The sequence below is a fragment of the Lepisma saccharinum genome, chromosome 22, assembly GCF_977018435.1.
Source record: "Lepisma saccharinum chromosome 22, izLepSacc3.1, whole genome shotgun sequence".
NCBI lineage: Eukaryota > Metazoa > Arthropoda > Insecta > Zygentoma > Lepismatidae > Lepisma > Lepisma saccharinum.
In genome coordinates, this window is record NC_139250.1 from 54,821,803 (window position 1) to 54,846,624 (window position 24,822).

General features: G+C 40.2%; 1 non-coding gene across 1 annotated transcript; it reads right to left on the bottom strand.

The window, feature by feature from the left end:
• Positions 1-24,520: 24,520 nt before the first annotated feature.
• Positions 24,521-24,595, bottom strand: TRNAT-UGU (transfer RNA threonine (anticodon UGU)). The gene has a single exon. It is a non-coding gene; the product is annotated as a tRNA-Thr (tRNA).
• Between the last annotated feature and the right edge of the window lie 227 nt (positions 24,596-24,822).

The window sequence follows — 24,822 nt, forward strand, 5'->3', positions numbered from 1 at the left end:
GCCATGTTCCTCCACCGCGTGTCGAACCCGCGACCCCTAGATACATCAGAGCGTTATGTGTATCATTCATGTATCCTTCACTACGGCAGAGATCGATAATGTGTTGAGCCATATCATTTGCTCGAATGGTGTCACGGCAGACTGCCATACACAGGGGAGAACTTTACCTTTTGTAGCAGTCGCCACATATATTTTGATGGCATAAAATCTTCGCGGTCCCTTCAAGTACATTTGCTTCTGTAACTTTGTAAATATTGTTATATAAAGACCACACTGAGGGAAGAATACGCTATATTTCACTAAACCAGAATACTGTGTGACCATTTATTTCATTGCATTATTAATTATAAAATGCAATCAAATACACGGCTATAAATTATCAGGTTTAGAAACGGGAAGAGTATTTATGTCGTTTACATTTTATTTTGCCATCTAGAAAGTAATGTTTACTACAGTGGATTTAATATTTTCGTTAAGGTCATAGAAGGCAAAAATGTTGTTTCCAGGCATTATATAAAAAATTAAATCAATGTCTTCAACTCGAGCTTTTTCCCTCAAAGTTTTCTGGTGGGGAACATTATCAAATGTACATGTCATTGTTCTCTCGGTTGTTTTATGCATAAGATGGCGCAGTGGTAGCGTCGTTGCCTTGTAATCAAGGGATCCCGGGTTCGATAACCGGTGGAAGCTCATAGTGGTTCGGATCCCACTTTAAACTGTAGGTCCAGTCCTGATTAGCCTTATTGTGCATAAAGTGGATTTAAAACACCAAATCAATCAATCAATTATGTATAAGCAAATGCATTATACGCATATAATAATGCGAATATCTCTGCGTAAGCATTTGTATGTTATCTTTTTACATTTGAACTATGAAGAAACACACGCAAACCGAAGTGACGAGCACGACACAGTTTCTACTTTGTGAAAATAACGCAATGGAGAGATCAAGCGTAAGATACCATGACAACAGAACAGACACAGGGGGAAAATGCGCGGGGAACTTACTACCGTGCGTCCATTTCGATCTGCAGCCGAGAGATCGGGAGAAACGTGGCGGGCGGCGCTGACGGAGGTGCCGACATTTGCGGCCTGTAATGCCCGCATATTTTTATGGACATATGCAGACATTTATATAAATATTGCAAAACTAGCACTAACCTGTGTTATAAGAGTTGTTCAAAGTGATGTCCACCTACATTCACACATTCCTGGCATCGTTTGATGAAATTTTGATTCACACGCAAAAGTTCTTCTTCCGTAATTCTTCCTAGTTCTGCCCTTATATTGTCTTTTAGTTCGTCGATGCTATGAGGGTTATTTCGGTAGACTCTATTTTTCAAGGTTCCCCACAAATAATAGTCACATACGGTAAGATCTGGCGAACGTGAAGGCCATAAACCTCTTGAAATTATTCTGTCATCAAACACCTCCCTTATAGCGTCCAAAGAATCAGCGGCGGTATGGGCTGTGGCCGAATCTTGTTGAAAATACCCATATTGTCTCTCGTTATCTGATAACAACTGAAAAAACGGCGCGAGTATTTGTGTGCGGTACCTCTCTGAATTTATTGTGTCTTCAAAAAATATAGGCCCTATTATTCTTTTGGCACTTACAGCACACCACACACCAAATTTTGCATCGTGTAACGGAACTTCGTGTATTATTCGGGGATTTTCAGTGCTCCAGTATCTATTGTTCTGTGAACAAACATGACCACGCAAGTGAAACCATGCCTCATCCGAAAAAAAATATTAACTGTGGATCAACAATACCATCTACAATATTCTGCAAAACCCAATTACAGAAATTTACTCTACTTACGTTGTCAGGGGGCCGTAATTCTTGCACTATAGAAACTCTGTACGGTTTTAATTTTAGTAGCTTAGTGGCTGTATGTGCTGATGATTTTGACACGCCCATCTCCTGTGAAACACGGCGTAGAGGTTTGTTTGGAAAACGTTCTAACGCTGCACCAATTTCATCGAGTTTTGCTTCGGTTAGAATCCGTCGTTTTTGCTTAGGTGTTTTAAAATTTAACGATCCAGTTTCTCGTAATTTAAGGACAAGACGTCTAACCGTACCTCTATGTGGAGGTGCAACGCCTGGGAATTTCTGTACAAATTGCCTACACACGTCTCGACACGAGTCTGTTTTCACGTAAGTGTCATACATAAAAATTCTTTGTTCTAACGTGAACCTTGCGGCTGGCATTCCAATCGTCTGACTGACACAACACACATACACACTGCAATAACACAAACAAGTAACGGCAAGTAACCAAGAATAACACTCTTACGCATAGTACGAAATTAACACGCTCTTGGTTTACATCTGCCTGCCACTATATTCACAGCTTTGTAGTCGCGAAAGAACAAAAAACTTAGCTAGGAGATTTCGGATTGCAAGGAAGCTCACGAACACCATTAGCTTTTAACGGTTCGTCTGCAGCGTAATCTTGATACAGTGTTGCACATTCGAAACCTCCAAACGATCCCCATCGACACAAAACTCTTTCAAGGATATAAACTTAAGCAGAACGTTACTGGTCAAAACTATGATTAAAATGTTTTACAGAGTATTATCTGTGGCTCTTAATATAATTTCTAAAGCGTATTTATTTGTGTATATAAGGGTGGAACTTGGAAGAATTACAGAAGAACTTTTGCGTGTTATAACACAGGTTAGTGCTCGTTTTGCAAGATGTCCACAAAAATAAGCGGGCATTACAGGCCTCAAATGTCGGCATCTCCGTCAGCGCCGCCCGCCACGTTTCTCCCGATCTCTCGGCTGCAGATCGAAATGGACGCACTGTACAAGCAGGGAAGCGATTGTTTGCCCCTGCGACGTTGTCGGGTGAAGACTTTCCCCTCTCGTTTAGTTGCACGTTAAACATAGCGAGGCTTCAGAAAATTATACCCAAGCAGATTTCAAACAAACATCTTGCCTCTTCCTACACATAAACCCGAGCCTGGCTGATATTTCTACAGCACTGATGCGCAGGGATTTGGAACTGCATGTAAAACAAGACAGGAAGATCCTATTAAAAATTAAACTTGTTAGAATTGATTACTGACAAGTTATTGATTACAGATATGTTTTCAGGTTTATGTTGTTAGAGCATATAATCATAGAACATGTGGCAGATATTGTTATAGTGATGGCAATAGAGAGAAACAAGATTGTAACAAGAGAGCCTGAAAAATAGAGAATCAATAAAACATCTCATACATCCAGATTGTTGCAGGTTGTCATATCTTATAGAGGTTTGTTCTGAATATTGATACAAAATGTCCCTATCTCTATCAGAGTTATGCTGTGATGCTATTATTAAATACAGGATTCAGAAAATTATACCCAAGCAGATTTCAAACAAATATCTTGCCTTCTCCTGCATTCAGACCCGAGCCTGGCTATGATGGGCAGGGATTTACACTTGCAGCAAATATTTATTTACCTTGATTGCTGTCTCTGCTGAAATAATCAGGGCTGCCTGCTGCGGGTTGATTCCCAACTGCCAGATTCCTGTGCCTGAAATCACACTGAGAGGCTGGACAAAACTCTCCCACAGTTGCATATGTCATGCAAATTATTCTGCCCCAGTGCCTCAACAATACAATCACAAGTACAATCTCTAAATTTTTGCCTTATAAAATACATGACAAGCTCATTCAAATATATATAGTTGGAATATGATACAAACTCTGGATTGAAATCTTCACCACTGTACAAATTCCCATTATCAGTTGTAACAAATTCAATCTTCTTATTTTTAGATATCTTGTTAATAATTTTATTTGAATATTTATAATGTCTCCATTTTAAACTCTGAGATGCAATCATGGGCATCCTATACTCAAAACAATGCTCATAGCAATTGTTGAACCAATAATTGTCTAACAATTTCAACCTTAAATTATAATGGCACCTGTCTGTATAAAAATTAACAAACAATCCAACAATTCTCTTGTACTTGTTGTATACAAGCCTTTCAAACTTGGTGATAAAATTGAGATAGAGGCATTGGAATGGCCTGTCACTGGCAAGCACCCACTGCATTTCAGTTTCATTTTGCACTGTAAACAGGTCATACTCGGACAGGCCAAAGAATCTAAGCTTTAAATCATCAACAAGTGACTTAGATTTTATGTATTTTGAAATACATCTTCTCTCAAAAAATCCTGTGTCAAGATTATCCATGCAATTAGATAGGATACACACTGCCTTCTATAAGTTATTTGCTTGCTGCTGCTGCTGCCTTGTATTCCTCAGAAACTGCTTATGTGCTCAGAACTTGTTGTACCTGTTAAACAAAAATAAATATTAGAATTTTGTTATGTTTATTATATAAAATTTCTTGGGGTTCAAATCAAAATTCTATGCTTAATAAAAAAATATCAGTTGGGTTCAGCAGTGTGTTTTGTATATTTAGTGTGTGTATGTGTGTATGTGTGTGAATATTTTTGGCTTTGGTATTTATGTAAAATTTCTTGGGGTTCAAATCAAAAGTCTATACTTAATAAAAATATCAGTTGGGTTCAACAATGTGCTTTGTGTGTGTGTGTGTGTGTGTGTGTGTGTGTGTGTGTGTGTGTGTGTGTGTGTGTGTGTGTGTGTGAGTACGCAGATATATTCTTGTGGGAACCAGCGTATGTTTAAACACCTTTCTTAATGGGACCAAAAAAATTGTTGGGACTTTTTGCCGGTCCCAACAAAGAAATGACCATTGCGAGACTCCTGAGACCCCTTGCGATATGTACGCGAAGTATTTCGAAGGTACCAAAAAGTCGCTATTTGTTCGATTTGTGTGTTAACGTGTGTGTTAAACTCTGCCAGCTCTGGAAGCTTCACGTCTGTGTAAAAGTGTGGTGTTTAATCGCATCTCTTGGGACCAGGAAGTGTGGGTGTGTAAAATCTTGGATCTATTTCGCATGTATTGGTACCGAACATCGCAGGGGGTTGAGGAGCGAAGAAAGGTACGTGCAAATGCCGACGGGGTTCCCCTCTCGCCTGGCCGTCTTGTTGCTTCCGAGCTGTCAATGTTGCCAACTTAAAACTTTGGAACCAGATCTGTTTTTCTATTATCTTCTAACCCTCCAAGTGTAATTGTAATTGATTTGTTTTATTTTACTTCGCTTTTTGTACCACTGTTGGCTAATTTGCGAAGATGGGGATGAGTGATGATATCATGAAATTGATGAATCGACTCCCACAACATCCATGCCCAGACCGGGATTCGAACTCGGGAACCCTGGTATCGTAGCGCGATGTGTTAACCACTCCACCACGGGGGTCGGCTTTAATCCTGCAATCAAACAAAATGCTACAATAGAATTTATTCCTCCAAATGTGACCCTTCTCTATGTGACTATAACAAATTATTAGTTGGGTTTTACTATAATACTGGTAAACAGAAATCCATTTGTAAAGCTCATTTTCTTCCATTACCAGGAAACAAAGAGTAGAGTTATCAGATGTTATCAGTAGAAACTCGTTACTTGTCTCCTTTCGGCCATGATGAGGATAAGAATGGAGATTTCTGACCAAGGCGACAAGCGATCCGGCAAAAGAGAGGGGGTGTTCATATCGAAGTGACAAGTGACACGATACCTCTGTCTACAAGCAAGCGTTTTTCTCAAATGCTCTAACAGATCAAGGCGACACGCTGCATGACATCCATGACTTTCAGAAGCGGAAGCCGAGAAGCGACACGTTTCGAAAAGAAGAAGCAAGTCTCGCCTGTTACTTCCGTTTGTCAATATCCTGAATTGGGTCGCCTAGGTCTGGTGTTCGGGCTTTAACAGTGAATGCTTACTTGAAGACTGAAGTGGCTTGTCTTTCTTTTCGCTTGTCACTTCGGTATGAACTTCAGTGTCATTTGCAGCCGTCGTTTGCAACTTGTTGCCTGTCGTTTCGGTTTAAAATCTCTCGGCAAGAAAGCATTCAATGCGTAGGCATGACCACCAGACCGAAGCAACACGATAACGTCCCCAGTGCGTGAAACATGCAAGTGGCACGTGTAGTTTGTCATATCACATTTGTTAAAAAGTTTTATTTATTTAAGTATTTTTGTTTCCAAAGCCATTTATCGCTTCGGTACGAAAGTTCCAGTGGGACGAAGCGACGAGCAAAGAGGGGTTTCTCACTGAAGTAACACTACCCGTGCAGCATAGCATATATTATTGAGTGTTTGTTTCCAAGTGACACGTGTTGCTTCTCGCTTCGGTCTGGAAGAATCCCAAGACTCGTACGGTATTCGAACATAGGATCCCTATTCGTAGAACACGAAGACAAACGTTTATACTTCTCAAAGTTAACGGCTTGATTGCAATCCTTAACTACATTTAATTTCAATGCAGTTCTTTTTTTAACAGTCGTGTTTGGCAACACTGATAAGTGAAGCGAAGTTTTCACTCTCGCCTCTGCAGCCGCGCCGAAACCGTGGACAGAGAGCTGTGATGTCTTTTTGCGACGTTGCATGCTACACGTATTTGACGTCTTCTGTACTCGCTCGCTCTGTTTAACGTGCAACTAAACGAGAGGGGAAAGTCTTCACCCGACAACGTCGCAGGGGCAAAACAATCGCTTCCCTGCTTGTACAGTGCGTCCATTTCGATCTGCAGCCGAGAGATCGGGAGAAACGTGGCGGGCGGCGCTGACGGAGATGCCGACATTTGAGGCCTGTAATGCCCGCTTATTTTTGTGGACATCTTGCAAAACGAGCACTAACCTGTGTTATAACACGCAAAAGTTCTTCTGTAATTCTTCCAAGTTCCACCCTTATATACACAAATAAATACGCTTTAGAAATTATATTAAGAGCCACAGATAATACTCTGTAAAACATTTTAATCATAGTTTTGACCAGTAACGTTCTGCTTAAGTTTATATCCTTGAAAGAGTTTTGTGTCGATGGGGATCGTTTGGAGGTTTCGAATGTGCAACACTGTATCAAGATTACGCTGCAGACGAACCGTTAAAAGCTAATGGTGTTCGTGAGCTTCCTTGCAATCCGAAATCTCCTAGCTAAGTTTTTTGTTCTTTCGCGACTACAAAGCTGTGAATATAGTGGCAGGCAGATGTAAACCAAGAGCGTGTTAATTTCGTACTATGCGTAAGAGTGTTATTCTTGGTTACTTGCCGTTACTTGTTTGTGTTATTGCAGTGTGTATGTGTGTTGTGTCAGTCAGACGATTGGAATGCCAGCCGCAAGGTTCACGTTAGAACAAAGAATTTTTATGTATGACACTTACGTGAAAACAGACTCGTGTCGAGACGTGTGTAGGCAATTTGTACAGAAATTCCCAGGCGTTGCACCTCCACATAGAGGTACGGTTAGACGTCTTGTCCTTAAATTACGAGAAACTGGATCGTTAAATTTTAAAACACCTAAGCAAAAACGACGGATTCTAACCGAAGCAAAACTCGATGAAATTGGTGCAGCGTTAGAACGTTTTCCAAACAAACCTCTACGCCGTGTTTCACAGGAGATGGGCGTGTCAAAATCATCAGCACATACAGCCACTAAGCTAATAAAATTAAAACCGTACAGAGTTTCTATAGTGCAAGAATTACGGCCCCCTGACAACGTAAGTAGAGTAAATTTCTGTAATTGGGTTTTGCAGAATATTGTAGATGGTATTGTTGATCCACAGTTAATATTTTTTTTCGGATGAGGCATGGTTTCACTTGCGTGGTCATGTTTGTTCACAGAACAATAGATACTGGAGCACTGAAAATCCCCGAATAATACACGAAGTTCCGTTACACGATGCAAAATTTGGTGTGTGGTGTGCTGTAAGTGCCAAAAGAATAATAGGGCCTATATTTTTTGAAGACACAATAAATTCAGAGAGGTACCGCACACAAATACTCGCGCCGTTTTTTCAGTTGTTATCAGATAACGAGAGACAATATGGGTATTTTCAACAAGATTCGGCCACAGCCCATACCGCCGCTGATTCTTTGGACGCTATAAGGGAGGTGTTTGATGACAGAATAATTTCAAGAGGTTTATGGCCTTCACGTTCGCCAGATCTTACCGTATGTGACTATTATTTGTGGGGAACCTTGAAAAATAGAGTCTACCGAAATAACCCTCATAGCATCGACGAACTAAAAGACAATATAAGGGCAGAACTAGGAAGAATTACGGAAGAAGAACTTTTGCGTGTGAATCAAAATTTCATCAAACGATGCCAGGAATGTGTGAATGTAGGTGGACATCACTTTGAACAACTCTTATAACACAGGTTAGTGCTAGTTTTGCAATATTTATATAAATGTCTGCATATGTCCATAAAAATATGCGGGCATTACAGGCCGCAAATGTCGGCACCTCCGTCAGCGCCGCCCGCCACGTTTCTCCCGATCTCTCGGCTGCAGATCGAAATGGACGCACGGTAGTAAGTTCCCCGCGCATTTTCCCCCTGTGTCTGTTCTGTTGTCATGGTATCTTACGCTTGATCTCTCCATTGCGTTATTTTCACAAAGTAGAAACTGTGTCGTGCTCGTCACTTCGGTTTGCGTGTGTTTCTTCATAGTTCAAATGTAAAAAGATAACATACAAATGCTTACGCAGAGATATTCGCATTATTATATGCGTATAATGCATTTGCTTATACATAATTGATTGATTGATTTGGTGTTTTAAATCCACTTTATGCACAATAAGGCTAATCAGGACTGGACCTACAGTTTAAAGTGGGATCCGAACCACTATGAGCTTCCACCGGTTATCGAACCCGGGATCCCTTGATTACAAGGCAACGACGCTACCACTGCGCCATCTTATGCATAAAACAACCGAGAGAACAATGACATGTACATTTGATAATGTTCCCCACCAGAAAACTTTGAGGGAAAAAGCTCGAGTTGAAGACATTGATTTAATTTTTTATATAATGCCTGGAAACAACATTTTTGCCTTCTATGACCTTAACGAAAATATTAAATCCACTGTAGTAAACATTACTTTCTAGATGGCAAAATAAAATGTAAACGACATAAATACTCTTCCCGTTTCTAAACCTGATAATTTATAGCCGTGTATTTGATTGCATTTTATAATTAATAATGCAATGAAATAAATGGTCACACAGTATTCTGGTTTAGTGAAATATAGCGTATTCTTCCCTCAGTGTGGTCTTTATATAACAATATTTACAAAGTTACAGAAGCAAATGTACTTGAAGGGACCGCGAAGATTTTATGCCATCAAAATATATGTGGCGACTGCTACAAAAGGTAAAGTTCTCCCCTGTGTATGGCAGTCTGCCGTGACACCATTCGAGCAAATGATATGGCTCAACACATTCTCGATCTCTGCCGTAGTGAAGGATACATGAATGATACACATAACGCTCTGATGTATCTAGGGGTCGCGGGTTCGACACGCGGTGGAGGAACATGGCATGGTGTTCCCTTGACGGTGCCCTTCATCAATTTCATCATATTATTACTCATACTCGTCGTTTGGATTAGCCAAAAATGAAAAAAGCGACGCTAAAAATCATCTAATCAAATGTATTCCAGCCTCCATGAAGAAGTGGCTACGAAGCCAGAAGCCCTACTTTTGAATCCTGGGTGAGGAATGAATATATGTATCATCGTGTTCATTCTGATTCCACCATTAATGCTCATTAACGATTAACCTACGACGTAGAAAAACGCTTAAAATTAACGTAAATATACGTCGCATTCTTCAGTCGTTTCATTAATGTGGATCATTTAACTATCCTAGGGGAAAATGTTAGTTTAGCAACGTAAAGAATATTCACTTTCGAGGCAATCCAAGGCATTGAGAGGCAGGGGTGTAGCAAGGGGTTGAAGAAGTGCGCGACCGCACGGAACTTCGCGCTTAAAGGAGCTTGATACGAAAAATGTTATAAATAGAAGTGGGGGGGTATGGAAAATGCTATTTTTTGTGGGCAGTAATATTAAAATATTCTGTATTTATCTGGTTTTAAATTCTGGTTAAACGTTATAATTTGAATGAATACGTCAAATCAGAGGCATAACATACAGGCAGTCAGGTCTTAAGTCTAAGGGTCACGAAAGAAGTAAAAAATGATCGTCGTATTTCTCATGTGAAACAGTTAGGAAAAATTTACGATAACTTGCTTAGACATTTTTACACATTTATTCTTTCATTGAATTGAACGTCCTTTGTCTTGTATTCTCTTCAATCTCTTGGCCTTGCACTCCCGATTTTAATAAGTTAACAACAAACACCTCTAACTGGCACGAAGCAAGCGCGAGACATTTAAACGCTTGCGTTGTTCCCTTCCTTCCTAGAACAGGCCCGTACCCAGAATTTTTTTGAGGAGGTTGGAGACAGATCCGAAAATGTGGAACAAAAGAGAAGATCCGAAATGCTATTGGATTTGTTGAGTTAGGTTATTTTACGTCGATTTTCTGACACTTTTGGCTGATCGCGATGATGAGGATGAGTGATGATATGATGAAAATTGATCACGGAACACTCACAAAGAACGTCCATGCCCAACCCTGGATTCGAACCCGGAATCCACAGCGTCGTAGCGCGTTGTGCTAACCAGGTGGTCGACCCTGGTCGGCGAAATGCTGTTGGGAGTACTGGATGTGACCACCAATGTTTCAGTAGTATTATTGTACGAGCTAGTGCTAGCTCGTAGCTCGTATAGTGCTAAGTGTACACCCAACGGTGAAAGCAATATGTCCATCTCCACTGTATTTTCATTCAGTCTGTTTTCCACAGTGTCATGATAATGGGTTGAAATAGAAACGCAGTCAACATAAGCTTCGCATCAAAAGAATCAATGACCCCTTAGAACACAGGATGTAGAGTAGTGTTGCCCACGAGACGAGACTTTGGCCTGTCTCGTCTCGTGGAGTCTCGTGGAAATGCTGTCTCGTCTCGAAAATATTCGTTTGTCTTATGACACATGGTCAATCTCGTCTCGTCTCGAATTTTTAAAAGCCTGTCCCGTCTCGTCCCATGGGCAACACTAAAGAGTAATGAGAGAATTAAAATGGTGGTGAACAATTTGCCTACTATTATCTTTCCTAATTGTAGAATTGTAGAGTTGCAATGTTAAGGTCCAAAGTATCGGGAAGAAATAATTATTAATTAATTATTATTAATAATTAGCAATCATTATTAAAATGAAGAACATGTCTAAATGGGGGTTAACGCCCTCCAAAATAAAACCTCGAAACATTTACTCAAATTACGACTTGAGTTTGAAAGAAATTGGGACAGGGATTTGAAAGAATAGACTGTTCCGACTAAATGTTAATGTCTTGTAAACACGCATCAATGATTATAAAACAAAAATTACAAGGACAGTTTACTTTCCCTTTGCAGAGAGGGTTTAGCACAGTTCTGAAAAAAGAGGGGAGCGACTGCTCACCCCCACTTCCATTTAATTTCTGCCATTGGATTGGGGCCTCGCATTCTAATCTCAACCAGGGCTTCGCTATATGTTGCTACGCCACTGTTGAGAGAGGATTACTAAATTCAAAAATCCATATTTCGCAGCGTCATACGTCTTTGTTTTCTTTGTTCCACTTCGAAACGGTTTGTTACGAATTGTAAGAGACATCACAAACACAACACAGAAAGCAGTAATAAACACAGCAAGCGAACCCTACAGAGCGACCACAAGGAAAAAAACCATGGACGAAATGTAACAGCGCAGCTTTCCCTTCTTCCGTTCAGCTCGTGCCATAAGGAAGCCTGGTCCACTCTCCCCATCCTCTCCTCGCAGGAGTATGGTGCACAGGCTTTGCTGGTCTGAGCAGGTTTTTTTGCTTGTGGTTTTACTATAGCAAGCAAGAGCCACAGGGTGGTGTTCTACCTGCTTCCCTTCTCGCATTTGGAATCGTACTTTCCAGCTAGTTTCGTTTCCCTTGGCCGGACTGTACCAGTCAAATTATAATTTAGAACTCCAAGTTACTTGGTGACAAAAAAAATACTACACTGACCCCCCCAAAAATACCTTACTTCACAGAATATAATACTTTAACACGGAATTATCATTACCTGCAAACTATATGAGTGTTTCCAAAGATCTGCTGCATATACCCTTTCCCTCATAACAAAGATCAACTAAAAATTAAAAAAAAACGAGCGTTTCTCTATTTGCAGTCCGTCCGTCAGAAACTGCTTATGTGCTCAGAACTTGTTGTACCTGTTAAACAAAAATAAATATTAGAATTTTGTTATGTTTATTATATAAAATTTCTTGGGGTTCAAATCAAAATTCTATGCTTAATAAAAAAATATCAGTTGGGTTCAGCAGTGTGTTTTGTATATTTAGTGTGTGTATGTGTGTGAATATTTTTGGCTTTGGTATTTATATAAAATTTCTTGGGGTTCAAATCAAAAGTCTATACTTAATAAAAAATATCAGTTGGGTTCAACAATGTGCTTTGTGTGTGTGTGTGTGTGTGTGTGTGTGTGTGTGTGTGTGTGTGTAGGTGCTTTTGCAGATGCTACCTTATGGGGACACTCGTCAGTTGTGAATCCACCTTACGGGGACCACACCGACTTGTGGGGACCAAAATCCGGTCCCCACAAGGAAATCGTTACGAAAATACATTTAGAAGCCTCGGATCACTGCTCTTGAATTTTTGAGGAACGATAATGGAATTACCTAAAAGGAAGTACATGGAAGAACCTGATGCATAGCATCCTTAGTTGGGAAAAATTGATTTTCACGTGTCCCCATAGGGTGGCAAATTTCAATGCAACGTGTGGGATGAGCTTACTATTTTCCTCACCAGGTGGCAGAAAAATCGCGTCCGCGTTACACACCCACACGCTCTGGTTTTATCGCCCTTGTCGGTACCCGGGGGGAAGTGGAGTAAGGGGGGAAGTTTCGGGTGATGGTGCGGTGAGAGGGGGAGCGCATACACACGATTTCTTTCCGAGTAGACCTTGTGGGTACCGGAGAATCACCTCCCGGTCAAAGGCCAAGATATTCAAGGTGTATCGGCGCTCGTCAGGAGAGGTTGAGACAGTGTCTGGCTGAAGGTCACTTTTTACCCCACAGCTTTCTGGAATTCGATTTCTGAAATACTTTTAATTCTCATTATTTGGCGCCATTGCCCTCTATCCAAATCTATGTTTCGCAACCGGTGTTCCTCCACAAGGTCACGGGTGTGCTGCGAACTTTTCTTGTAGTAACAAAATGTAAATGTAAATTATTTAATCTGACTACCATGCGAGAGATCCGGGTTCGATCCCCAGCGGGGGAGAACCAGTATATTTTCCACCTGTTCAAGCGGTTCTGGCGCCCACCCAGCGTCGTATAAAGTGGGTATCTGTAGAAAACTTTTGGCGAAAGAAGGTGGCCATGGACGTGGTGCTGATCACTTCACCCCCACCTTCGACCGTGATCAAGAAAGTGTAGGGTCCAAACTCCACGCCCACTTTACTCCTTCATGGCATGCTGCAATGTACAGGGAAGCACTTTACTTTTTACCTTACAAATTTGTTTTCTTATGTTTGTATTTTTCGCTCTGTCATTGTCATGACTTAAATAAGACGCCCCTTGATGGCAAGGGTCAGTTTGTGATTACACATACATAATCTCTACAGGCGTTTCGGATCCATATAATCAGCTGCATGAATCGTTTCAATAATAATAATAATAATAATAATAATAATAATACCAAAAGTACCTATGAGTGCAGTGAATTGTATTATTATTATTATTAGTAGTAGTGGTAGTAGTAGTAGTAGTATTTTTAACTGATTATGTTGTAACTCATTCCTAAACTTTTAATTTATATCAACAGTGCCGTAATGTATTTTTTTTAGATAAATACATTTTATGATGTGCCGTGTTCAATACTGGATAATTTATGGTATTCTGCGAGGACAAGAAGGTTGCGGAACATTGCTCAACCTTTACTTTTACAGATGATCGAGTATTTTGAGGGGTTTAGAATTATCAGAAGGAAAAAGAGGGGAACATCATACTTTCGGAGGTATTTTCTTATGCCCTGGTACCTTAAAATTAACTCAGGGCGTGAGTTCCGCGAATTTTCTTTTACGGATTCCCTTTTTCATTCATCCTTTATTTTCCTTATTTTTTTGTTTACAGTAACTCACTGCGACATTGGCATGAAGAACCAAATTTGTTCGGTTTTCCTGAACAACGTTGGTTTTACAGCATTCTACGAGGAAATAAGTAAGATTAAAAAAAACGTTAATAATAGTAGAAGGTAAATGTGTGTTAGTGTTCAACATTAATAATATTTATGAATACAGATACAAAATCACATAAGTGTGTAATTGGTTTGGTAATGTTTAGGATAGGTTATATTGTGCGTCGTGCGCCTTAATGTTAGTGTTAGTGTCAGAAGGAAGTCATGAGCTAAAAAGACGTCCGTTAAAAGTGTAAAGTTAGAGAGGCCCTATCACGGGTAAATACATGTTGTTCAGTTATTTTTCCCACTTATTTCTCCTTGCTTCAACCTCGATAGCGAGAAAAGATTAAGATTCAGTTTCTTTTGGTACTTAATTACTGCGATGTGTAGGGAATAAAACCACAGACTAAAAAACGAGGGAAGAACAACGTCAATACCTATTTTGTTCTTTATTTCTTGACTGTAAACTTACTGTTCTCTAGGACACAGCATATATATTATGCAAGTTCTGTCCCAGAAGTAATTAGACCAATTCTGGAAAAATCGTTTTGTTGAAGGTACTGGTGTGTTTAAGAAGGATATCGAATTTGAACCTTCTCAGAACATTCTCTGCACATAAATACTATCAATTACATTCAATACCAATTATTTTGCCCGACCCTGTGGCCGAGTGGTTGGGGTGTAAGGGGTGTTCCTTCCACGTTGTGGGGGTGTTCGACCTAGTACACCCAAATGTCAACCTCACTTCCACGTCAGTACACCCTGGACTGAAGACTAACGAGACTCTGGTGACTGGCCCCATGGCCAGTATAATTTTGTTTGTGATGTCCTTTGTTTTGTCCTTATTTGAAAAAAAATATAAAAAAAAGTGGTTAGCACATCGCGCTGCGACGCCAAGGGTCCCGGGTTCGAATCCCGGTCGGGCTTGGTTGTTTGTGAATATCCATTCATGAATTTCATCATTTCATCACTCATCCCCATCTTCGCAAATTAGCCTAGAGGCACAAAACGCGAAGTAAAATAAACTAAATCAATCAAAAAATCAATACCAATTTATGTGATGTAAAAATGTGAATAGAATTTATATTTTTTGACATATGCCTTTTTGAATGTAACAATGCTATTGTACGTTTAATATTGTTGCCAAGTTGCTGGATGACTTAGAGACAGTCAAAGACGACAGTTGCTACCACTAAGTTATCCAGATACCTGTACCCTGCACCGTCCCGTTTCAATTTATTCATCATTGTTGTGGCCTACCAGGAAGGAATCCTTGATTCTTCTAACTGTTAAGGGTTTTCAGCGACGCATTTATGCGCAGCAACCGTAGGCGTAACGTAGCAGGGGTAAAGGAGACACTTGCTCCCAATTTTTTTTGGTTTATGGAGATTCAAGAGATAATGGTAACTTTGTTAAACTCCTGAAACCCGAGGACTACAGTAATCAGTAATATTATGATTTTGCAAATGTAACAAGTATTTATCAAAATAGTCCTGGATGATATTTCTATGAGCTGCAAAAAAGAAAATATTCTGCTCAACCCCCCCCCCCCATGAGTTAAGCTCCAAATGTTTATACATATATATATATAATCTGAGCATACGAAACAAACATCGAATATTTCATTCTGTAAAATTACGTAAAGTTTTATGGTTGACGTAAAAGTGTGGAAGAAATCGAAGGAAAATTAAATTTAGATAAATAACATCATAAAATCGGATAGTCTTAATGTGAACGAAAGTAAATAACGTCTATTTCTGCCATGAATTCAATGGCGCTTCCAGAAAATTAGTAAGAAGCCTAATGCTGCTTTTTCACTCTTGCAGATGTATCTTCCCAGTATTTCATATTATTTTTGACCGAATCGAGCGGAAGTTTACGTCTACTTTATGCCCGATCTGACCGAACTGGAGCTACAAATTCAAAGCGCGACAAGGACAACTTGAAACGTGACCCCGTAAGAAATCTAATCCTGGAACCTATATTTACAAGATCAACGTCCTAGTTGGCAGTGGCAGAGTCGTCGCCTTGTCATCAAGGGGTCCCTGGCACATAGTGGTTCGGATCCCACTTTAAACTGTAGATCCAGTCCCGATTAGCCTAACTGAGCATAAAGTGGACTTAAAACACCAAATCAATCAATCAATCAATTCAGCTAATTGTGCATATAAGTAAGCAATGATGAGTAAATAAACAAGCACCCAATCACAAAAACGATCCTTCAATTTTCCGCTTCTCATTAACTTAATTCATAGTTTCCAAAAACCTTTCAGCAGACGTGAATAAAAAACAGTAGGTCGTTCGCCGTGACGTAAGCATATCAGAATCAGCTGCCTTGTGACTTGAGAAGGAAAGGAGAAACGTGACAGGTTAGAAGTTCAGATTGCAATGTCTCGATTCGTGATACCCACACACATGCTTGGAACCTAATGTCTTGTGTTTCGTTGTTGATAAAAACACAGCAGCACCAGAGAACATTTGTGGAAGTTGCTCACAGCATGTCCACTGCTCCATTTCGACCTTGAGTTCCTTCGCTGGAATCACTTTGAACTGCATCGTGTGATGTAGGTGTATTGGAAGTCAAACGTCCCATCTTGTGAACGTCAAAATACATACATCTTTTATTATGAAGTTGATATTACAAAATATATGCTACGAATGATGTGATAAAAAATTAATGGCAGTTATTTTCCTCAGGACGTCTAACTTCCAAGCGGGTAACCAGGGTTCGATTTTCGGGTGGGGCATGATATACTTTCGGAATTTTTTCCGACCTTGTCCCCGCTTAAAGCGGGTCTGGGCTCACAGACTTTCAAATCTATTGCTACCTGGGGCCAACCCTGAGGGGTAAAGGCGGCGGCAGCGTGCTGCTGATCACATCACCTCCAAATGCCCGAGATCGAGTTCGAGAATATGAGGGGTCCTACACCTATATCCCTTAAATGCGCCTTTATGGCACGGTGCTATCTGCACGGGGAACTTTACCTTTTACCTCACATTTATCACAATAAACAAGCTATGTTTAATATATATTAAAAAATATAGTTCTGACTGGGTAAAGGATGTGTAATATCCCACTTTATTTTTCATGAATTTCTGTAACGTTACTAAACACGATATTTATTGCCATACTATTTTTATATTCCTTTCAGGAAACTGATTAGCGAATGTGTAAAGTGTTTCTCTCCAAGTCCATCAGCCCGTATGAACGATCAGTGCCTCAAAGCTACAAATTAAAAAATCTGATAGACCTAACAGATAGTAGGTAAACACATCTCTATCGGACCGTCCGTCTGTTTGACCGTGAGGGACAAGAGTCGATGCGAGGTGAGACATCCATATCACAGAATCTGTTGACGCTACATCCGCAAAAATAAACACAATTTAACGACAAAGAAAATTCTAAACAATCCCGGTATAAATTATCTCGAATCCAATCCAAAAGTCGGAAACCACCCACATATTTTTTCCAGATATTATCTATTTATTTATTTATTTAACAATTGATCCCACAGAACATTGTTCCATTCAGACATGCATACATTTTGTGCATTATATTTGTGCATTACATATATCTGTGCATAACATAAATTGTTTCACTAACTAATATACAGACGAACCCCTCACCCCTTTCTCCACTGAGCCAGTATGGCTCTTTTTTGAATGATTGAAATGACAGACTGTTTATATCAACGCTCGGATCATTTGCTACTACTTCATTATAAGTTTTACCAGTTTTCCACATCCGAGATATATTTACATAATTTGTTCTAGATTTTGGTACATGAAACAAACCGGGTTTCGGTCTGCTTCTCATTTGAGGTACATGATATTGTAATGCAGATACTAACCCCATAGAGTCTATTTTGTTATTTGCAATTTTATATAACGTGTTCATCAAATTAAGATTAAACTTTTCTTCAGTTTTTTCAATGTTAAACTGCGATACAAGCTCAGAGTACGGATTGAATTTAGGATATACTTTGTCTTCTCTATACTTTATGAACCTCAAGAACTTGGACTGAATCATTTCTATTTCCCTCATATGTTGTTTTTTTTTTTGTCCAAGGGCTGCCATATTACCGATGCATATTCTACGAATGAGCGTACTAGGGAGACATACAAAAATTATTAATATTGATACTTTCTAGATCTTCCCCACATATTTTTATCAATCCTAATTTCTTATATGCTTGGCAGTGGTAGTGGCACCGCCTTGTAATCAAGGGGTCCCGGGTTCGATACCCGGTGGAGGCACAAGTGGTTCGGATCCCACTTTAAACTGTAGGTCCAGTCCCGATTAGCCTTGCTGTGCATAAAGTGGACTTAAAACACCAACTCAACTCAACTCAACTTATATGCTTGATTAACGATATGATGCACATGCTCTTTAAAACATAGATTTGCATCATACGTGATAACAAGATCCGTGAATTTAGTGACCTTAGCTATTTGTTTTCCTTACATCTGACACTGGAAGTTTCTTTTTATTTCAGCGTTTGTTATAGACATTACCTGACATGTATCAAGATTAAATGAAAGTCTATTATTTTCGCTCCATTGTAGTAATCTATTTACGTCTGCCTGCAAGTCAAGGCTGTCTTCGTCAGAGCAAATTGTTCTAAATATTTTTACATCGTCTGCAAATATAAGTCAACGTGATTTCGTAATAATTTTCTGGAGGACATTAATAAAGAGTAAGAAAATGAGTGGGCCCAAATTGGATCCCTGCGGCACCCCAGAAGGCGTAGGGTATTCCCGAGATATGTATCCTCTATAATTGACAAATTGCTTTCGGTCCATGAGGTAAGATTTTAGCAGCATAATTACGTTTTCAGAAATATATTAAAATACGATAGTTCCTGAAGTAAAATGTCATCATTTACCGAATCGACCGCCTTGGCCATGTTGAGCAGTTAATACCTCTAGTGCATAATGGTTCTATTATTGCAGAAGAAAACTATAAATGAGCCCAGCAACTCATCAATTCCTCCTCTGTAAACGATATCTATTCTTCAAACACAAGCGATAAAAATGCAATAGTTTTGCGCTATCTATGTTGAAAAATGATGGTACCCAGCCACGCAAGAAATGCGGGCTTTAGAAGGGAATTCCTTCAGTATTTTGAATCATGTGATACGTGGCATCCCCAAGAGTATCCGTGAGGTCATAAACATATATAGACCATAATACAATTTCGAAGGTGTTTTTATGCATAGCATATTTCGATCTTTATATAGCATATAAATCCGATCCGCCACATACCACATATAGCACACAAGTATGAGTGAAGCTTGTAGTTCTAATGAAGCTTCAGGCCTCCCCGATGGGAAGGCAAGCAAGGGGTCCCGGGTTGTAAGCAAGGGGTCCGGGTTCGATATCCGGTGAAGGTACAAAGTGGTTCGGATCCCACTTTAAACTTTAGGTCCAGTCCCGATTAGCCTTGCTGTGCATAAAGTGGACTTAAAACACCAAATCAATCGATCAATCAATCAAAAATCTAATGAAGCTTCAGTTTCCTTTCTTGACGAGTTGCGTCCGAGTAAAATTCATTTATAATTTTGGACCTATTAATATCATTCGTTTGTTAAATATACAAAACAGCAATAAGGCGAAGTATTTAATGCCAAGTAGCTTTGAGTATACAGTGTATTGGTCCTGAACCTCCGAGGACAAGAAAGAATGCTCACAGCATCCTGAACTCACGGAGGTTGTCAATAATGTTTTGAACAGTTCATTTCAAATTTGGAAAATGTTCTCGTAAATGTTGTTCCTCACACACAAGAAAGTTCTGGGTTGAAACTCATTATGAGTGTTCTTATATTCACACATTCCTGACAGCACATTGAGTTCTGAACTATTTTCTGTCTCTGACATTTTATGTGTGGAATATACCTCTCTTTCACTCAACACCTGATTTGGGGGGGGCGGTTTCCCGCCCTTGCCTCCGCCAAGTTATGCCTATGTACATGGTTTGTCAAATGGTTTGTCTGTTTGTAAGTGAGGGTAAACAATTTGACAACATATACCTGTCGATTGCTCAGAAATAATTGCAAATTGGATTAAAAGTAGTCTTAAGTCTAGTATTATGGAATAATTGACATGTCGATAAAATTGTTTGTCTGTCAATGTGAGTTCAACTATGGATATACTACTTTCTGATTAGTACACATAGCATAGAGCATTCGCAGTTACACTGTAAACACCGTTCTAACTTCTTTTTACATATCTACGACGTGACATAAGCATGAATCATGAACTCATGAAATAAGTGGAGGGATATTCGCACATGCATGCTTTACTTAGAATTTCAACCTGAGGTTCATAACGCTATGCTTGATCATTTTTACGTACACTGCTGTTATCCTCTAATCAACCAGCCCGAATAATGAAGCAAATTTGCATGTGAAAATTTAAAACTGTGGGTTAACTTTATTCATGTATTATAATTATGGACGGAAAATACATAAAATGTGATCTCCATAGTTCGCTTTTATTCATCGTACCTTCATCAACTATTTGTTTCGTTAACGGAAATGTCGAAGTTGCCAAATTCGGAACATAACTGTGGTACAACTTGCTGCACATGGAAGAAAAATATTATTTAAAGTTCTATGTAAAATGAAATACACTAACCGTCGGAGTGGTCAGCGCCAGGGGCATGAGTATTCTTTCTGAGTATCACTTAATCAATTTCATCTAATCATCACTCATCCTCATATTCGCGACTATCCAATAGTGGCAGAAATTCGAAGTAAAATAAACCAAATCAATCAATCAATCAATGAAATATACTAACTTGAAGTTTACAAAATATATTTACATGTAACTCGTACATAATCAATGTACAATCCATTGATGGAAATATATTTGCTAATTTTCGGTGATTAGAAGACAGTCAAAAGTTCTACTAATTCTTGACTTTGGTCGTTGAGATGTTCTTAAAACGTGCTCATTAAAACTTTCGAAAGCAGATATTTTGATGCATTAAGGAAGATTCAGGCAAAAGCAGATTTCAGAAGAATAAGTAAACAAGAAACAAGTGTCGTTTGAAGCGAACATTAAGAAGCAAGTGTGACTTTCCAGACCGGGGCGACGCAATAAGCAGCTCAGTTGCCTGTAGATTGGGTGACTCTTGGAAAGGTTCGTTTTTTTCTATAGTCTAGTTGCACCGTTCACGTGCAGTGAATGCTGTTTTGAAGATTGCAAAGAAGATCCAGGTGTTGTATCCCTTGCATTTTGTTGCTTTGGTACGAAACCCTCTGTTGGTTCAAGCAACTTGCTTCTCTCCTGTACGTACTTGTTATTTGTATATTTTGTATGAAAGCTTCGTAACATAAATGTCATAGCCAAGAAAAACCTCGGAGTACTTGTAATGGTCGGATTGAGCATTACTGGTTTTGGAAATATGTTAATTAATTGCTGGCCAGCTACCAGGTGGAGGGTAAAGTAATTAGTTTTCCATGTGCGTACTTATATGTTATTACAGGATGTAAGTGTATGTGCTCATTGGATTGTGCTTTGCTGGATATTAGATTTTTTTATCACCCCAGTGGGGGAGATGTCTTTCCAAAGACCGTTACAGTGGAATTTTTCAACGCTACGTGGTCCACGTCCACAGACGTTTACCCAGACTATAAAAAAGTCAATTGGGCTTTATAGAAAACAGTGTTTCCCCATCTTTCGACGACGAGGAATGTCTCCTCGAGTTTAGTCCACTTTTGGTGGCTAGACTATTATAAGAATGTAGCATTTGGTGTAAGCCAACCCCTGTTTGCTGTCCCAAGTCCCCTTTAGAAAAGTTTTAAATATTTGGATATTTCCGTATTGAATAGTTGATGCCCAAAAGAAAGAGTAAAGGCGTAAGGAAACGCATTTGTAATGAACGGAATATCATTTCAGCTGAGGGTAGGCCCGCAGATATAGTTTTGCAAAGTTATATACGATATATAACAACGTATAATAAACAATATAATCCTACTAGAAATGTTGCTGCTGTTGTTGTTGATTTGGTGTTTTAAGTCCACTTTATGCACAGTAAGGCTAATCGGGATTGGACCTACAGTTTAAAGTGGGATCCGAACCACTATGTACCTCCACCGGGTATCGAACCCGGGACCCCTTGATTGCAAGGCGACGACGCTACCACTGCGCCATCGAGGAGGCACTACTAGAAATGTTATGATTTGCTGAATTAACTCTATGACTACAGTACTGTCCATTTTAAACCAGTTGTTCATTCACTTGATGTACATGCGTAACGAACCAGGGACTAAAAATATAAATTGTTATGTGAAACCCCCCTTTCGTATTTCCGGCTCAAATATAATCTGCTCGCTTGGCACCCAGGGTGAGGTGAAAGGAGGGATTTGAAGGATTAAAGCAGGAAGTAATCCAGAGGGCCGGATAGAAACCAGGGACTGGGGGCTAACCTTTCAAAGAGGGGGGTTGCACTTTCACACACTGATCCTAGGTTCTAGGTTCGAATCTTGGGTAATCGATGTGTGTTTGTTCCGTCATCTATCTCATCAAATCATCCTTCATCCTCATTGATTGTGATTAACCTAGAGAGGTAAAAAAAGGACGTGAAATAACAAAACAGAAGAAAGTAAGGTATGGACAACAACGTTCCTCCGAATAGAGGAAACATTTTATTTTGAAAATATCAAAGAGCTTCTGTCAGCATTACAGTGTCGCCGAGAAAGATAGAAGAAAAAGGGGGGACCGAAATATTTTCTTAGGAATAGTCAAATTTTATTCCCATGAAATATCGCATACAAAATGCATACTTGAGGTAAAAGTTGGTTAAATGACAATTTTTCTTGTAGGGACAATTTTTCTTGTAGGCTAAGGTATGTTCATGTACGCATGTGTCAAACATGTGTACGACCGTGAGGTGCCGCTCCTCCACCCTTGTATTCCTCAAATCCTCAATTGCTTGTTATCATTGTAGTGAAGAAAGTTGTACAATTGTAATCAACAGGGTCGTAACGAGTAGTTTCATTGTGAAGCAATCAATCTTCGTTTTTAAAATATGTTCTAGATTTGTGTTTGAACAAGTTGGAGCTAGGGTTGCAGCTTATCATGTTCTCCATGGGTATCGAGGCATTTAATAATGCCCTGAGTTGTCCTAAAGCACAGATTCGAACGACATTATGCGGGTGTGTCTACGAAAACCAATCCAGTCAGGAAATCGACCATCAGCTTGTAGATCCACTGTTTAAAATAGTAGCTTTGACACCACTCGCTTATACACTATGTGGAAGAAAGTCATTGGACACCACATGTCAGCGGATACCATCAGTTTTCTTGCAATCAACAGGAGGTCGGTCCGCCTTGGCAGCGATAACAGCAACTACACGTCATGGTAAACTGGCCACAAGGTCGTGTAGTACACCGAGTGGGATATTCCACCGTTCCTTCTGCAGTGCAGTCACCAACCCTGGAAGTGTAGAAGGGCGAGGCGATCTCGAGCTCAGTTGGAGCTCCAGTTCGTCCCATAGATGTTCGATAGGGTTGAGGTCAGGGCTCTGAGCAGGCCAATCTAGTCGGGTGACATTATTTTCTGCATACCACTCCATGGTAGCCCTGGAAACATGACAAGTCGCATTATCGTCCTGGAACACACATTCTTCGTTTCCATAGAAACGCCACAACGTGGAGACCATAGAGTTGTCGAGAATATCTCGGTAGGACGCAGACGTCATGTGGCCCTACACCGGTACCAGTGGACCCACGCCACGCCAGCTGAAACAACCCCAGAACATGATGCCGCCACCACCATATTTCACTGTAGGCACTACACACTCGGGTAACAGACGTTCTCCGGGTAATCGCCATACCCACACTCTCCCATCTGATCGAAACAGTGTGAAGCGTGATTCATCGCTCCATAGGACCTTCTGCCATTGCTCCACCATCCAGTTTCTCCGCTCTTTACACCAGCGTACTCTCTGCCGTTTCTTGCTTTTGTTATCAGGTGTTTGTGGGCAGCGGCTCGACCATGATAACCGAGCGCATGGGCCTCCTTGCCAAGTGTCTTGGTCGAAACAGTCAAATTGGTCGCACTTTGAAACTCTTCTGCATCGAATGCATCAGACGGGTCCCGTTTATCCGAATCTCCCTCTTCAGCACTCTCCTGTCCCGGTCGTCCAATTTCGTGGGTTTTCCACTTTGTGGTGCACTGCTGCAGTGTCCCTTTTCCTTCCACTTCTTGATGACAAAGACTACAGTTGATTTAGGGACCTGTCAGGCATCAGTTATGTTACGTATACTCATACCTCCTATGGTTTGGTTTGAGTTGCTGTTTTAAGTCCACTTTATGCACAGTAAGGCTAATCGGGACTGCACCTACAGTTTAAAGTGGGATCCGAACCACTTGTGCCTCCACCGGGTATCGAACCCGGGACCCCTTGATTACAAGGCAAGGACGCTACCACTGCGCCATGGGGGAGGCCCTCATACCTCCTGTGGAGCAGCCTACTATGATCCCTCTTCCAAACATGCTGAGCTCTTTCCTGTCCGTCATTTTATCAGCGAATTATCTGAGAAGCCTCCTGCTGCCGTATATATACCCGTCTGTACTCTGTTTTCCATGAGGAGTTCATTTCAGAGTTGAAACCGGGATGTCCAGTGATTTTCTTCCACATAGTGTAGCAAGCAACTGAATGTGTAGATATTTGT